Below are 17,551 nucleotides of genomic sequence, written 5' to 3' on the forward strand. Positions count from 1 at the left end.
CAGCTCATGTTAGGTCTCTCTACTTTGGTCTTTAAAATTATGGATCCTGAGCTCCTTAGTAAATTTTCCCTGTTTCCTTAAGCAATGGCCTAGGACTGTAGGGCAAAGCTGCCCTGTCCTTTCCTGACACAGTGGGCACTGGCTCACTTGGGTCTCCATTTGCATTTTGAAATGGAACACCCAGTAATTCTAGTCCAGATAAGAAGATGAGTGTCTTTTATTATATAAAAAGAAAGAGAAGGAGATGCCTGCTATTGAACCAGGTCTGTTTTTGTCTACAGCTCAGAATGCCTAAAAATGAGTTTTTTGCAAAAGTGAGTTTATTCCCAAAGTGGCTGAGCATGGACCAGAAGACCAAGCCTCAAATATGCTTCCCTGAGGATGAGTTTTACATGCATTTGTGGGATAAAAAAGCAAGATGATTTAAGGTGTGGGGAAAGTGATTGAAGCCATTGGATTAATGGTGATATAATTTAAAGGTGAGGGCCTGGGAATGTAACTCAGAGCATACTATCTGCAAAAATAAAAATGTAATGATAAAAACTTGTCAGCATAAAAATAAACAGCATTGCTGTGCTTTACCATTGTACTCTTGAAAAAGTAACTACTTTTCAGTAGGTGTTCCTTTAAATCAGACAACTTCCTCATTTCCTAGCATTTTGCTAGTTATTTCTGAATGTCGGTATTGATGAATGTCTGAGGCCACCTTTGAGCTACCTGAATAGCTTCTACTTGGCCTTGGATCCAAGGAGATTTTGGTCTGGCATTGCAAGTCATTTTGTGACTTATAATGCAAACCACATGACCTTAGTCTTCGCATAGCTAGAGATGCTACTCTGTAGCTTTGGAGTTGGGTGTTACCCATTAGGCTTGGACAGCCCACTTCCTACCTTATCTGGCAAAAGACTATTCCATTGAAATCCTTTGAATTCCCCTTGTATTAAAACAAAACAAAACAAAACACGGGTCCTTTGCTCTTTCTCTCTCTCTCCTTCAGTGTGGAAGGATGCAGGGTCCCTAAGGTGCCAAAGCCGTCATGTCCTCACTTTTCAAAATTATTTGTGTCATGTGATTTTTTGCCATATTTCTCAGCCAGCATATTTCATGCAAGGGAAACCCAACTTTCATAGCTCATGCAGGACACGGGTGAATAGTTTAAGATTTGAGAAATGAGACAAATGACATGCTCAACTCTGTTGTGTCCTTAAAACACAATCCTCTTTCCAGCCCACCTGCAGCTCTGGGTGGCAGTCCAGCTCTTATTCTTCACAGCTAAGTTTCCTGGGTATTCTAAGAGGCTGCCTCCATGTGTCAAAAAATAAAAATTAACATCAGATTTAACACCAGAATCTAGATTTTAATGAATTTATTTTTGTTTTTATACCATGGATTGACTTTAGATGCTCTCAACCACTGAGCCATATCCCTTTTTACTTTTTTATTTTGAGGAAGGGTCTTTCTAAGTTGCTGAGGCTGGCATTGAACCTGCCAACCTCCTGCTTCATCCCCCTGCGCCACTGAGATTACAGGTGTGTGCCACCATGCCCAGCTTTTATGTTTTGAACTATAAATTTTCTTAAAATATGGATCTGCCCTTATTAAAATTTTCAAAGAATTGGCTTGAAGATGAAACATTTTTTATTTGATCAGGATAATTTCTTGTGTTTTCCACTGTATTTGTTAGCTTTTTATTACTTAGGGAAACTGTCTTAAAGAGCTAAAGTCTGTTTAAGTATCTATTTGGCCTTCTCAAACATTACCTGGTTTGAACCTTTTTGGAGGCCCCTAAACACTAGTTATCCTGCTCCTCTTGTGCTCTGGGCCATGCATTCTTAACTGTCTGCCCACATTTATAGTGAAAGGCAGGAGCCTGTGTGGTTACAACCACAGTCTCTCAGAGAAGGAGGAGGAAGGCCTATGACCAGGTGATAACCAAACCTGTTTATGTTTAGCTAGGAAATGCTTCACTCCTCTACTGGGCCCCTTGACATTACCCATACTCAGCTTGAAAATGTTACAGAAGACAGAACTTTGCCCTTCAGAACCCCTCAAATGAGGAGTGAAAAGTAACTTGTGAAGGGGTGGAGCAGGTGGTGTGGTGAGGGGTTGATGCCTACATGACCCTGCTAAATTTTCATCTCACACTAATCCTGCTCACCTTTGAGGACAGGAAGCCTGAAGTCCAGAAATCCTCCTCCGGTGGGCTGTCCAAAATGGGTTGGATCTAGAATGGCTGTTGGAATGACCTCCAAATTCATTATAATTCCATCTGCAGGGTAAATCACACTCTCCACTGCCATGAAGGTCTACAGTCGCCAATATGATAACCAGAAAGAACCATAAAAGGAGCAAAAAGAGGTGGTGCCCAAATTTCTAGAAGTGAGCAAGCCAGAGACCCCCACCCAGAAGACCCTTACCATAGTAAAGTGGAAACCCCTACTATATTTATAAACTCTAATTTCCTCTTCTTCAGAAAGTGTTCTATCACCAGAACTTTCACATACAGGTAATATTGTGGTTGGTAGTTTCCTTTTTTTTTTTTTTTTTTTTGTAAATGTCACGTTTACAGAAAGAAACAACAATAACAAAACTTGTGAGACCTGTGTCTGATCTAGGAGATGGAACAGAGAGCACTTTTCAGGTAAACCTTCAAACCTCCCCATCCCCCACCAATGGATATAAAGTTCAAAATTTTTCAATATCTTTGTTCAAATGAAAAATTCTTAGTCATAAGCCACCTCCAGACCCTACAGTCAATCAACTTGCTTCCTAAAAATTCTTCAGATGTCCAGCCTCTTCTGTCCCACTTCGATAAAGGAGAGGAATATTCTTGTTTTATTCATTTTATCCAATATCTAGGCTATTCCATACCCAATAAGCCAAGAAACTGATATTCAAAGACTTGTCTCTGTTTCTTCTTTTCTTTCACCAAGAATATACATTTTTCTTACTGCTCAGTCAGTTGGATTTGAGTCTTATTTATTGGTTCTGTATTCCCAAGAGGGAAAAATGACCCCAGTTTGGGATCAAAGTTGGTAATAATTGCTGCTATTTTTTTTTTTTTTTTTTTTTTGGTACCAGGGATTAAACCCAGGGGCACTTAATCACCAAGTCACATTCCAAGCCCTTTATTTATTCTTTAATAATTTTTTTTATAATAATTGCTCTTCTTTATAGACAAACTTCCTTCCTTCCTTCCTTCCTTCCTTCCATTCATCCTTCCTTCATTCCTTTGCTTCCTTTCCTTCTTTCATTCCCTTCCCTTTCTTCCCTTCCTTCCATCTTTCTTTCTTTCATGAGGTCTTGCTGTGTTGCCAAGTAGGTCCCAACCTCCTGGGATGGAGGGATCATACATCCTCAGCTCCCAAGTGGGTGGGACTACAGGTGCATGGCACCATGTCCAGCTAGTTTCTATGCTTTGATCTGGTCATATGTGAGCTCCAGTGTTATGTCTGATGCCAAATCCACTTTGAATTCAATAAGCTAAATATGGGAGGCAACATTCTTTCCAAATGTGTCTCTGTCAATGTATTATATCTAAAAATCTAACATTTGTTTACAAATATACCACATAGCAGGGGGTATGAGTATAGCCCAGTGGTAAGTGGTAAAGTACCTGTTCAACATGCCTCAGGCCCTGGGATAAAATATATATATATATACAGAACACAAAACTGCAAAACAAAATATTTACTTTAAACAATCCCAAATACAGAGGTAAAACAAGCTCTGTTGTTATGGAAAGATTGTAATAAATCACTGAGTCAATCTTAAAACGGGAGACAGACCATTTTTTTCACCAGTTATTGGTCCAGTTTCATCAGCTGGCAGGTCAAGGGGCATGCTGCAAATCCACAAACTTCAACCCCCTCCATGGGTTAGAGAACACCTTTTATAACATCAGTAAAACATATCAGTACATTAATTATAAGTGGCTGTTGCTATGATTCAAAACTACAAACATCATGAGATCTAAAATCATAGGCAGAAGAGGAAGTGAGTGAAAACCACAGTAGCTGAGTACAAGTCAAAGAATGTTACTAATGTCTAGACAAATGTTAACATTTTATGTCATTAGGGAACACTCCTCAAGAGAAATGGGAACCAAAAAGAGAACAATTTTACCTAGTGTAAGGAGAACAGAAACATTTGCATTTCTAAGCAGGGTGTGGTAAGCAGGATCTGAATGGCAGAGATGGAATTTTCTCATGGGAGAAGCATTTCTTACATGACATGTAGTCTCAGGGTAAAATGGAGTCTGTTTGGTCATTGGCCATATAGCCTGGCCCATAACACAGATTCCTGGCAAATCTTTATTTCCAATTTACTGATTGCAAATGCAGATCATTGTCTAGCTGCCCAAGAAGACTTTGTTTACCTTTATTTTTCATGGAGTACTAAAATCCATTCAAAACCAAATGGAACCAACCCCATCCAGGGATGTTTGAGAAAAGGAATTGTCAAGTTGTTATGAAGTAAGAGCTGCTGCCCATCATCGTTAGCATCAGGGACCAATATAATCTAAAGTCAGAGAAAAAACTTTCTTGGGATCAGGTGTTTCTGTTGATATGTTTGTAGTGAATTTTATTAGTATTAGACACCAAGGAATCACTGAGTACCACTGAATAACTGCTAGTGATCTGAAATGAGAGAGAACCCTTGCACTCCACCACTTCTTGTCTTCTGATAGTGGCACTGCCCTCCTCCAGCTATTGCCTGACACTGAAATGGCTTAGAGGTCCTCCAACTCAGTTTCCAGGACATACACCTGGGGACATTCCATGGGTATATGTCCAGGCACAAAAGTCTTGAGGAAAACTTAAGATGCAGATGATACTCCACACTCATGGATTTCTTCCCTTCATTCTATCTTTATTTTACAGTAGAATGCATGTTGTGCACAAATGGAGCATAACTTCTCATCCCTCCGGCTGTACGCTGTACAGAGCCACTCCAGTAGTGAAAGAAAAAGCACCCAGTGTAACTGAGATATAATTTGTACACAGTCTTAAACTTAATAGTTCCCACTAAGGCATCTACTGCTTTCTCACATTAAACCAAAATGATGGGTTCAATAACTAACAATAGCATAAACAGAAAATTTGTTAAAACTGTTCACAATTTCAAATGGTGAATGAGAGAACAGAGGTAATATAAGTATAGTACCTGATGTTTACGAGGGAGGAAGGGAGAAGCTAGGAGTAAAATTCACAGGAAGAGTGGAAGAGGAGCTGAAAGAGATTGGTGTTTGTTGGAGAAACATTGGAAAGAATGTCTAAGAAAATAGACAAGAGAGAGGAAGTATATGAACCAAGAGAAAAAATTAAAGACATTAGAGTAGAACAAAAATGGAAAACACCATTCATATATCATTGTCCTCCACATACTAATGCATAAAAAAAATCCTGTTCCAAATATGGTAGATATATTAGCAAGTGTGCTACCACTGAGCTATAACCCCAGGCCCTCTCTATGTCTTTCTTGCAGTAATCTTTTGCTACCTATATGTGCTTTCTTATACTTTGTTGGAATGATCAATTTTTGCATGTATTTGCTCTCTAATGTGATTATTTGACTTGTAGATCATTTTAATTATGCATATTCTGAACTCCTTCTCTGACATTTCACATACTGTGCTGTAAATGGATTCTATTATTATAGCATTGTGGTTTGTTTGGGGTGCTTTCTTCCCTTTTTTTTTCATGGTGTTCATGTGTCTTTCTCTCTAGAAGCGCAGATTGAGATATTACAGTTTCTACCCTATAATCTTGTAGTGTCCCTGCAGGTTACCAGTACTTTGCCTTTAAGGACAGATCAATATTACAGCTCCCAATGTAAACTATATACAGTCTTAAACCAAATAACTCCTATTTAGACAATTACAGTTTTGTCACAATACACAGAAATTATGTGTTTGATTAGTATCAACAATATAAATAGTAGTTTTGCATAAGGGTTCAGAGTTTCTAATGGTGGACAAAGAAGGGGGTTGGAGTATAGAAATTGGGGTTTATGAGGTCAGAGGTGAGAATACAGAGGTACTAGATCGCAGGAAGAGTGAAAGAGGAAGAAAGGGAAGTAGGTTAGCAGGAATACCTCTGGGGTAACAAGGCCTGCAGGGACCTTGGTGATGGTCTTCCAGGTCTTGGCTGTTATCTCTAGATGGAAGAGGACTGGGAGAGCCACACATTGTAGGTGGGGGGCCTCAGCATGGTCACTCTCTTCCTCCACACATGGGGCCAGGGGTGCTCTCCTCCTCTGACCGCCTTGCTAGGTCTGACTCATGGATTTGTTCCTGCAGGTCTTTACTTCATCTTTCTAGACCCCAGTGAAGGAAAGGAATATATTTACCAATTGTTAAGTTCTTCATTAAATGAGGATGAGGGAAAGAGGAAAAAAATAGCAGAAAAGTTCTGAGACAGTAAGCAATAGCATTTAGTCTTTACTGTGAGTGGTTACTTTTATTGTCTATATGGAAACTGATTTTCCAAGGGTCAGATTACAGATTGCCAGCACAGCAACTGTGGGGAGGCAGCTCAGAGCATGCACTTAACATATAGGAGGCCCTGGGGTCAATCCCCAGCATAAAAACAAAAAAAAGCAAACAAAACAGAAAGGGAGAATCCAGCACCACTACCACCCCACCTCCTGTAGTGAATGGCTAAAAAGAGCGGAAGAAAGGCCTTATAAGAATTTCTGGTGGTGCCACATCAAACTGATTTTCATGTTGGGTTATAGACAACCATAGACCTAGGCCTTGTCATCACATGAATACCAGAACCCCTTATTCACTAGAATAGTTCTCCAACTGTGTACTCCTATCATGTATGATTAAAAACCTAGTTACTTTTGATTTTGATTCTGTTTTACATTCTAAGCCTTTAGGATTGTGTTATAAAAAGTGGGAAAAATATGCTAAAAATCTTTATGCTAAAGAAGATTTTTAGAAGGTTTCTGAGCTTCATTTATTCACCTATGTGACTTGGAAATATTAATTTAAATAATTAGAATCAATCTTTCAAATTAGAACAAGTCCTAGAACCAGTCTTTCATGGATTTTAGATAGACCTTTTGCAGACATCAGAATCTGCATGAATTTGAGTCACTTTTATAAAATGGAATAGTATTTACAGAGTCCATACTTCTCGTATGTATTTAAATCACTTAAGGTTACTTTTTTTTTAAGAAAGAGAGAGAGAGAGAGAGATAGATAGAGAGAGAGAGAGAGAGAGAGAGAGAGAGAGAGAGAGAGAGAATTTTAATATTTATTTTTTAGTTTTCGGCGGACACAACATCTTTTTTGTATGTGGTGCTGAGGATCGAACCCGGGTGGCACGCATGGCAGGTGAGCGCGCTACTGCTTGAGCCACATCCCCAGCCCTAAGGTTACTTTTAATACCCAATACAATGTTAATATTGGGTAGATAATTGTTATACTATACATGCTCAGTATAGACATAGTTTCCTCTCCCAAATTATTTGGTCAATATACCCAGAAGGCCTTGCTTAGAACAGCTACATTAAGGTACAAATGTTAATTCACAAAAAGAAACGTATAAAGTCATGTATATACACATGTACATGTATATGTAAAAAGTAATGTATGAAGTCCCTATTTTAATATTTTATATTGATACAGGGTCTTACTGAGTTGCCTAGGGTCTTGAAAATTGCTGAGGCTGGCTTTGAACTTGACATAATCCTGTTTCAGCCTTCCAAATTACTGGGATTACAGGCATGTACCACCATGCCCAGCACCCCACCCCCCATCTCTATCTCACTTTTGTTTTAAACTAGAGCTAAGTAAGTTGACTCTCAAGTTTGTGTGGGGGGGAAAAAAGTGGAAAGGACAGCCAGAAAAACCTGAAACAGAAGAGCATTTAAGGGGACTAGCTCTGAGATGTTAAGCCATATCATTAAACTTCTGAAATTGAGAGTATGATGAAATATAAAGTCCAGAAACAGACTCAAGTATATATATCAATTTGGCATGTAAGAAAGTGGCATGTCAAACTAATAGTGAAAATATGATCTTTTTAATAACTGAACTAGGAAAACTAGAAAGTCATTTAGAAATGACTTAAAGTCGGATTTCTATTTCTGATGTGTTCAGAATAAACTCTAAATGAACCAGCAATCTGAATATAAAAAGTAAAGCCATATATTGTGGGAAATAAATGATGAACTTGGCAAATTAGACAGAGAATTTTTAACTATGACTCAAATGCAGAAACAATAAAGGAAAGTCACTAAATTTGATTTCATAAAAAATTGTATGCCAAAGTCACCAGAAGCAACATCAGAAAACAGGTGACATGTGGGATGGGGGTTGAGGAGTATGTGATTCATACAAAGCATTAATTATCCTTATACATAAGGATATACACGAATCAAAGAAGATTCTTGCACATGTTTGTAATCTCAGAAGCTCAGGAGGCTGAAGCAAGAGAATCACAAGTTCAAAGCCATCCTCAGCAATTTAGCAAGGCCCTAAGCAATTTAATGAGACTCTTTCTCTTATAAATACAAAGCAAAAACAAAAGCAAAAAATGGGCTGATGGCCTGGGTATGTGGCTTAGTGGTTAAGCACCTCAGCTTCAATCCCAGGTACCAAAAGAAAAGGAATAATTTTTTAAAAGAGAACATAGGTCAGGAAAAGGAAAGACAAACAGAAATGAGGTGATGTCTTTTAAATACATGAAAAAATGTAAAGGTGTTCAATCCCCCCCCCCCCCAGGACTGAGGATTGAACCCAAGATGCTTTAGCCCTGAGCAACATCACCATTTATCTTTTAATTTTGAGACAGGATCTCTTTAAATTGCTGATGGTGGCCTTATACTTGTGATCCTCATGTATCAGCCTCACCAGTCACTGGGATTACAAGCATGTGCCACCACATCTGGCCCATTCTCACTCCTAACAACAAAATGTTAGGGCTGGGGTGGGAGCTTAGAGCTAGAGTCCCTGTTTAGCCTGTGAAAGACTCCAAGTTTAATACCCAACACCAACAAAATATCATTTTAAGACATAAAATAAAGAAAAAGAAAATGTTTACTACACTTACACTGATTTAATATTTCTCTCCTATCCAGTTGGCAAAAATCAAGAAGTTTGACAGTAACTCTATTAGTAAGGCTGGGAATACAGCTGGTGAGAAAAATGTTGGAGAAAAAAATTATTCAATGATATTTGTAAAGCATGGAAATAAAAACTTTATCCTTTAAGTATTAGATATCAGTGCAATGGAGTTGTACAGTAGAGTAAGAGAGATTGAATTCAATTCTGAATATGGCATGTGCAAGAGAGCATTTATAGTTAAGAGTTGTGTAGAGGCTGGGGATGGAAAATTCCTAGGAGGAAAAATCAGGGTAAGGGGTATTTTGGCTGAACTGACCTAACAGGATTCTTGTTGAGGACAGGTAATAAGGAAACTGTTCAGATCAAGGCTGGTTAGACATTGAAGTTGGTGATTTCTGGATAAACTGATTTGGCAGGATTTTGGTTAAAACTAAATTTGATACTGTAGGAGAAAGTTCAGAAGGCTGAGTAAGATTTGGCCAAGCAGAGAATCTTTGTCAAGAACAAAATGATACAGTCTCTGTGAAGGGAAATTTTGATTTTGGAACCAGAGATTGAATCCAGGGGTGCTTTACACTGAGCCACATACCTAGCCCTTTTTATTTTGAGATAGGGTCTTGCTAAGTTGCTGAGGCTGGCTTTGAACTTGCAATCCTCCTGCCTCAGTCCCCTGAGCTGCTGAGATTATAGGTGTGTACCACCAGGCCAGGCTATAAAGGGGAATTTGAGAGCTAAAACATGAGTATTTATTTTTTGACCTGAAAATTTCCTTTTAGGAATCTGGTAATCTGGATTAGTGGATAATTCTTTACTGTTACAAAATCATATTGACATTAAGAGCTTGCCATTCAAAGTTTGGTCTGTGGACCAGCAGGATGCTAGCCACAGATGAACTTGTTAGAAATGCCCAATCTTAGGATCTACTGTATTGGCATCTGCATTTTGACAACATTTCAGATGATCTGCATGTGCCCTAAAGTCTGGGGAGAGTTTCATTCGGTTACTTATGGTGGCATTATTTTAAACAGACATAAGATTGGAAACACTCCAAAAGGCAAAGAAATACTGTGCCCTCAGGAAACAGAAGAGGAAAGATCTGCTACCAGATTAGAAGAATTTTCATAGCATATGGAATGGAAAAAACAAGATAAACAGTTATTTAGCTCCATTTGTATACAATGAATCAAATGCATTCCGCTGCCATGTCTAACTAATTAGAACAAACGAAAAAAATAAAAGTGCAGTGGCTACCTGTGCACACCTGGGGCCTCTCCCTTCTTTTCCTCTCCAGGCCTCCCTCTGAGGAGGCAGCTGCTGGCCCTGTGGCGCGTGCTCTTTCCAGTACCCTACCCTCATACACATCCTGCCAGTATTTAAAGCCCGGAAGCCCCTGGTTCTTCTTCCTTTGGTTCTGCTCGCTGTGGGTCCTGGCACAGAGAATCTGGGGTAGGTATCTGAGGGGAGTCGCTGTGGCACGCGGGGGTGGCCTATCCGCTCCAACTCGGGAGAAGTGGCAGCCGGAAATTGCGGCTGGGGATGCGCGGGGCTGGGACACAGAGACCCGGAGCCTGGAGAAGTGGGGCCGGGCTGGGCACGGGGCCCCAGCTCAGGTTACCTTCTGGATCACGGTGGCAGCCTCAGACCTTGTCGCCACCGCAGCCGGCTCTTGACGCGGTAGACCACTGGGATCCGGGTTGTGCAGGCTGAGCGACACAGGGCGAGGCTATTGCAGCGGGAGGGTGGGCGCGAAGGGGGCCCAGCAGCAGCTCCCAGAACCGAATTGTAGGTGACCCCGCCAGTCCTGCCTCCAGTGGAGATCGCTACCTCCTGGAGACCTGGAAGCTGCTGGCTCCTGAAGCAGGGAGCTGGGCGTTGGGAACCCAGAGGGCGGGAGGCTAGAGAGGTGGGTGCCTAGAGGCCAAGGGGTCGGTGCCAAGAGTGGATGCCCTGGGCTCCCTCCGCGCTGCCTTTTCTGTGCAGGAGCCATGGTCTCCCCTCTCATGCTGGCCTGGTCCGCACCTAGATGTTTGTTCTAACACACACAAGGCGTGTGATTTGAGGTTTTCAAGCTTGCAAAGATAATCTCTAGGATCCTTTCACAACTTGAAAAGGCTGTTTGTTTGTTTTTTTCTTAATTAAATTTACTCTAGGCAAAATGTTATAAGATTTGGCCTATTGAAGGATAAGATGATATGGGGAAAGTATTGACATCAGATCAACGTTGGCATCAGATTCACCATTTTAGGTCAGGACATATTTTATCTAGAGGCTCCAAAGATTTCATTCTGAGGCATGCTGCTGAACTTCCGTAAGGACATATGCCTGCTAAGATCAACCCCACCCCAGTTTATGACACAACTCCTAAGAATCTTATGAAAAATCTCTTGAGAGCTATAAAGCTGCTGTGTGAGTGCCTGCATGCTAGGGCTCACCTCCTTGGAGGGACAGCCTTGTTGGTTTGCTTTGTGCTACTGACAACAAATCTCTTGCAAGAGGTTTGGGTGTGTGGCGTGGTCTTTGGATTTTGCATGGACTCTGCAGCGTCCTTTCAGAAAGTTTTACTTATGTTTGGGGTTTGTGTGTTGGATGAAATTGGCACTTAGTTTCTACTCACCTTTCAGCTCAATTTTGACAGACTTTATGGAAGATTAGCATTTACGTGGGGTCAGGAATACTCATATGCCAGAGGGAAGCTGGGTCTGGTTTGGCACCTTGTTGCTTGGGTAGGGTGCCATTGCACTGATGTAAGGAAAATGATCCCGGTTGTCTGCTTCCTTCCTGCTGTGGATTAGGATTGCTGTAAAAAAATTCAGATGAATTAAATGACTTTGGATTCAGGGTCAGGGTCGGGGGGGGCGGTGTATTTCATACACTGTGATTACCCTAAATGACTGCAGTTATCAGTAGATACTGGGGGTCTACCCGTGGTTCATAATTACTGTTGAGTAATTGCATCTGTTATGATTTGGTGCCTTGACAGAGAAAGGGAGTACTTAGTTCCATAAACAAAATATAATTGGTGCTGCATATCCACAGGTTACCTATCCACAGATTAAAACTGACAGTGGATGGAAAATATTCAGGGGCGGGGTCAGATTCTCTACTGCAGCCTTGTTTTCTTGTTATTCCCTAAACATTATGGTTTAACAACTCTTTATAGAGCACCTATGTTGTATTAGCTGTCATAAGTAATCTAGTGGTGATCTGAAGACTACAGAAGGATGTTCACAGGTTACATTAAATATTATGTTATTTTATAATAAGTAACTGAGCATCTGAGGGCTTTAGTTTGCATGGAGGTCTTGGAACAAATGCCCCTCAGACACTTAGTAATTACTGTATTTAAGACTTCAGTCCAAGGCAATTTATTACAGATCAGTGAATTACATTTAACTCAGACCAGAAACAGTAGAATGAAATTAGAACAAAGAGCATCAATGTTATCCTCCTTATATCTGATCATAAGGTTAGCCACGTGGATGTTGTATGATTACATGGAATCCCACACACCTCACATTTCCAGGCTTTCTATACCATAGATTGGGCCAAGAACACAGCAGAAGAAAATTATGTATACTTATTACTTATTAGGCATCAGCTTCTCAGAGAAGTTACACTCAGCCACACATACCCAGACACACCTATAACTGCTTAAGAAGCAAAGCAGAGAAAAAGGAGGAACCCAAGTTTCCATTTAAAATTTCCAATTTTCCATTCTGAGGTATGCTGCTGAACTTCCTTAAGAACCTGTGCCTGCTAAGATCAACCTCACCCCAATTTATGACACATAGTATTTATATAGTATATTAATACTATGTTATAACATAACATTTAAACCAACTCTTTTCATGGTTACACTTCATAGGAAATGAATGCATCCTTATTCAAAGAAGTCAAGAAAAAAATTAAAAAGTGACACCCTAAAAGTTTTTAGACTTGATCAGATGAATAAATTCAGTTGTGAACATGAACTGCACAAAGTTACTGGTGGTGATTCAGGTGATTAAATGACACTAGGGTGGAATTATTAGATTTTTAAAATATGAATAGAATAGCTCATTAAGAAAAACTTATCTCTTTTTTGTCAATGATTACATTTTTTATTTGTAAAAGAAATACTATTTTCAAAGCAATAATTTTGAACTGCATAATGAATTGTGTGTGTGTGTGTGTGTGTGTGTGTGTGTGTGTGTGTGAAGTGTCCACATCTTATTTCCTGTAGCTGTAGAAGTAGGCACTTGGAAGCCCATTGTTAGGCATTGGGTTTGTAATGCGATCAGTGAAATATGTATCCTTGTTACTGGCATATCAATAGGTAAGAGAAAGACCTTAATTGAAAAATCTTACTAGGTTAATGACTTCCTTTCTTATTTGGAATATTTTAGTTATTAGTAAATTTTTAATCTGGATTATTTTCTCTTTTCAGGATTGGAATGCTCCAATCCTTTCTAACTGACTGTTATGGATTTATATGTTATTGCAAAGTGAAAATGAAAATTGTTTTATGATTACATAGTAGTGCCAGGTTATTTTCAAATTCACACTTCAGGACAAATAAAGATTTTGACACAGGGGATTTAATGCTTAGACATGTTTCACAGTTAAAAGAGAGACTAAGTAATACCCGAAGGAATGTGCTTTTAAACATTCACATATATTCTACTCTGCTCACAAAAATAGTTTGTATATTTGTGGCCATATGTAGTCATCTTCTTGCCTATAAAGCCCTGCTAACCCAACAGACAAAGAGCCCTTTAAATCTTAAACTCAAGGACAAGACAAGGAGACAGGAGCTGAGCAGTGAACAAGAGATGCCAGCAGAGTTTTGAGCAGGAAAGTGGCCAGAGGAAGGAGCTCAGTGTCTGTGGAGGGAGGAGGGAGGGGCAGCCCAGAGGAGCTGACATTGTCAATCTTGGAGTCCCTGGAGGGGGAGGGTGAAGTGCAGGTGGCAGCAGGGCCCCTCCTAGAAAGTCTGTTTATGGAGTGGTTTGAACCTCAGATGCCATCCCTTCTGCCCTGGCAACCAGGCAGCCCCAATGTTCCCTAGCAGCCCCTGATAGGAGGTCAGGTCTCAGCCCTGCAAGAACTGATGAGAAAAGCACTGGGCTGAAATGAGGGGAGAGGGATCCAGCAGAAGCACCCCAGCCCCCACTCCAGCTACTTACACATCAGAGCCAGCAGCCAGACCAGGGTTTTTTCTATTTGCCATTCTTCAGCAGAAAAAGCTACTGTGACTCCTTGATCACATCAGCAGAGAAGCCCCCAGCTGACAAGTCCCACTTGGGTAAACAGAATTTCCAGCAGTCTTTTGTGTTTTCCCCTAAATATGGACTGACACCCAGGGTTTGGTGGTCACTTTTGGGAATACTAAGCATGAAAGAGAAACCTACATAGAATAAAACAATCACCAACCACCACCACCACAACAATAGCAAAACACCAGGGAAAGACAAGGCAGGGTGCAAAAGAAGCTCAAGAGAACTATAGTGGATCTTCTTTGGTAATTGGAATCAGGGAGTCCTTGGAAATTAAAAAGTGTAACAACTGACATTAACAAAAAAAATCAATAGAAAAATTGGAGGACAATGGCCTTTCTCCATAAAATGGGATAAAATGTAATTGTTATGGAAAAGGCAAGCAAAGTAAAAGGTGTGAGTAGAACTTTTCACTGTGTGTTGGGGCATTGTCAAAGTGTTGACCTCTCCAACTCAGGGCAGCTGGAGGGGGCAGCCTGATGACTGGAGATTTGAGCTGGACACCTCTACAGCAAGTAGCCTTGTCCCAAAGTATAGTACTAGTATCATTCTTTGTGTGTGCTGTGACAGTCAGAAGGTTGGAGAGTCCCACATGAGTTCATTCCAAGAGTGTTAGTGCCTGACAAATAGGAGGTAAAAAAGCAGAGAACAGAGATTCTGCAGAATATGAGAAAGCACTTTAATTTGTTTTCCCTGAGTAGGAAGGAGAAATTTTTAAATTGCTACATTGAAAGGGCCCTCCAACTGTCCACCAAAAAGAATGAACTGGGCCCAGAGAAGGACACATCACTGGAACATTTCTGGATGTCAGGGATGGGGATAAGATTTCCTAAGCTTGAAAGTCAGGGTGTTGTGGGGTAGATGAGCTGGGGTCAGAATGTCAGGAAAGTTCTTAACAGTAGAGCTGGAGGTAGGGAAGCTATGAAGTGGCACTTCAAAACTTTGGATGTAAAATCCTGTCCAGCTCATTCTAGACCTGCCTAACTCTCATTGGCATGGAGTAGTAGAATAAAGACATTTTCAGACATGCAACAAATCAAAACACCTGTCTTTTTTCTTAGAAAGCCATTAGACACTTTTTTTTCCACCAAAATAAGAGAGGCAACCATGAAGCAGGAAGACATTGGGTCCAAAATGTAGGATGTTATTGCCTAAGGGATAAGTCTGCCCAGGGGCCTGGGCAGTGCACAGAATGATGGATCCATAAAGAAGTCGTGTCAGAAATGTGTTGATAAACACTGGTTGGTGCAACACATAGGTTAATGAAAGAAGGGTAGAGTTGGGTCCAGATGAAAGCTGCTAAGGGCATTCATGTCTTAGTAGAGTCAGGTTCATCTTTGAGTGGTGATCTAATTTATAGCATGATACATGAGGGACTGAAAGGGAAATATCTGTCCCAGCTTGCCACTGGTGTGCCCAACAGCAGCAACTGTATTTTCTATCAGCACCAGTACTCATCTGCTTCTCGAGTCTTCAGATATTGTACTTTACAATCCTTGATTGAGAGAAACCAGGAGATAGGTATACTGTCACTGGAAGAAGTCTGAGGAGTTTCTGGAGAGGTGGACCTGAACTTAGGGTGAATGGGTTTCTTGATAAATGTGCAGAAATGAATTGAAGAACATGTCTGAGGCAGAGATTTACTGAGAATGTGAGTCATCTTGACAGAGATGCTTTTGGGGGTTCTCAGGTTCTTTTAAAGGAATTTGGTGAGGGGTGAACATGGGAAAGTATGTGAGGATGACATCAGTCTGGTGATCACATGATGGTTTAGGATGGATTCTTAGATTGATGTGGTCTATGTTAAGTGACCAATAAATCACACTGGAAAGTACCCTAGTTTATAAGTTTCTTAAAATATTGTCTCTCTATTTTTGCTTAATGTGTATCTTACATAAGACACTCCACAGTGCACAAGATAATTTTCATAACTGGATGAATTTCCAAGAACTGTAAGATTGCACAGAAATTTGGGAGTGAAATTAGCCCAGTTGGCTTGGGGAGTGACAGACCTGGGAAGAAACATATGCAAAACTTCAGCATCAGGCATGAGACTTTCAGATTAAAATCTCTTTTCAATCTCTCTTTGTCCTTCCTTTTGTCTAGTTTTTACCTATCTTTTAGTTGTTCTATCCAATCTCAATACCACATTGTTGGACTAGAAAAATTCAACATGCACCCATAAGGCCCTGTTGTTGCCATAAAGCAAGGATGTTTGAGACCAACAGCTGGGAATAAAATAACGAATTTAAAGAGCTCCCCACTAGCCAAGTTAGGACAATTTGAGCACCAAGAAAAAAATGTCAGTTAATTGAAATATATTGTTTATAAAAAGCCCTGAGTCCATTAATCAGTTCAGATGAGGCAAACAAGGCTTAAAAAGTAACAGAATTCACCCAAATCTCCACCATGTTGGATTAGGCTCCAACTTTCTTAATAAGACTCCTTTGGTGATAGAATTAGAATCAAGAATCAATAAATGTGATGAATTCAAACTAAAAAGCTTCTTCTCAGCAAAAGAAACAATCAATGAGGTGAATAGAAAGCTTACATCTTGGGAGCAAATTTTTACCACTCGCACATCAGATAGAGCACTTATCTCTAGGGTATATAAAGAACTAAAAAGCTAAACACCAGAAAAACAAATAACCCAATGAACAAATGGGCCCGTGAACTCAACAGACACCTCTCAGAAGAAGATATATAATCAACCAACAAACATATGAAAAAATACTCAACATCTCTAGGATTAGAAAAGTGGAAGTCGAAACTACTCTAAGATTTCATGTCACTCCAGTTGGAATAGAAGCTATTAAGAATACAAAAAACAAAAAGTGCTGGCAACGATGTGGGGTAAAAGGCATACTCCATACCAGCCTGTACGGGGCCTAGGTTCACCCCTCCACTGGTGGGGCAGACACCTGCTAGACTAGCCTCTGGAACAGGACTGCCCCTTTCAACCAGAAACTACCACTTGAGGTCAAGCCCAGGGGCCCAGATCTACCCATACCTCCCTGGGAAAGACCCAGGCTCACAGTAGGCCTGGGTCCACCCCTCCACCAGCAGGTACTACCGCAGCCCAGCTTCCAGCACAGGACTGCCTCTTCAGACCAGCAGAGTATCAGGTCTGGCCCAGATCTGTCCACATTGATTGGTGCAGGACCCAGGTCCAGGGTAGGTCTGAGTTTGCACCCCCTAAACCCACCTGGGAGCCTAA

The sequence above is a fragment of the Callospermophilus lateralis genome, chromosome 6, assembly GCF_048772815.1.
Source record: "Callospermophilus lateralis isolate mCalLat2 chromosome 6, mCalLat2.hap1, whole genome shotgun sequence".
NCBI classification, from domain to species: domain Eukaryota; kingdom Metazoa; phylum Chordata; class Mammalia; order Rodentia; family Sciuridae; genus Callospermophilus; species Callospermophilus lateralis.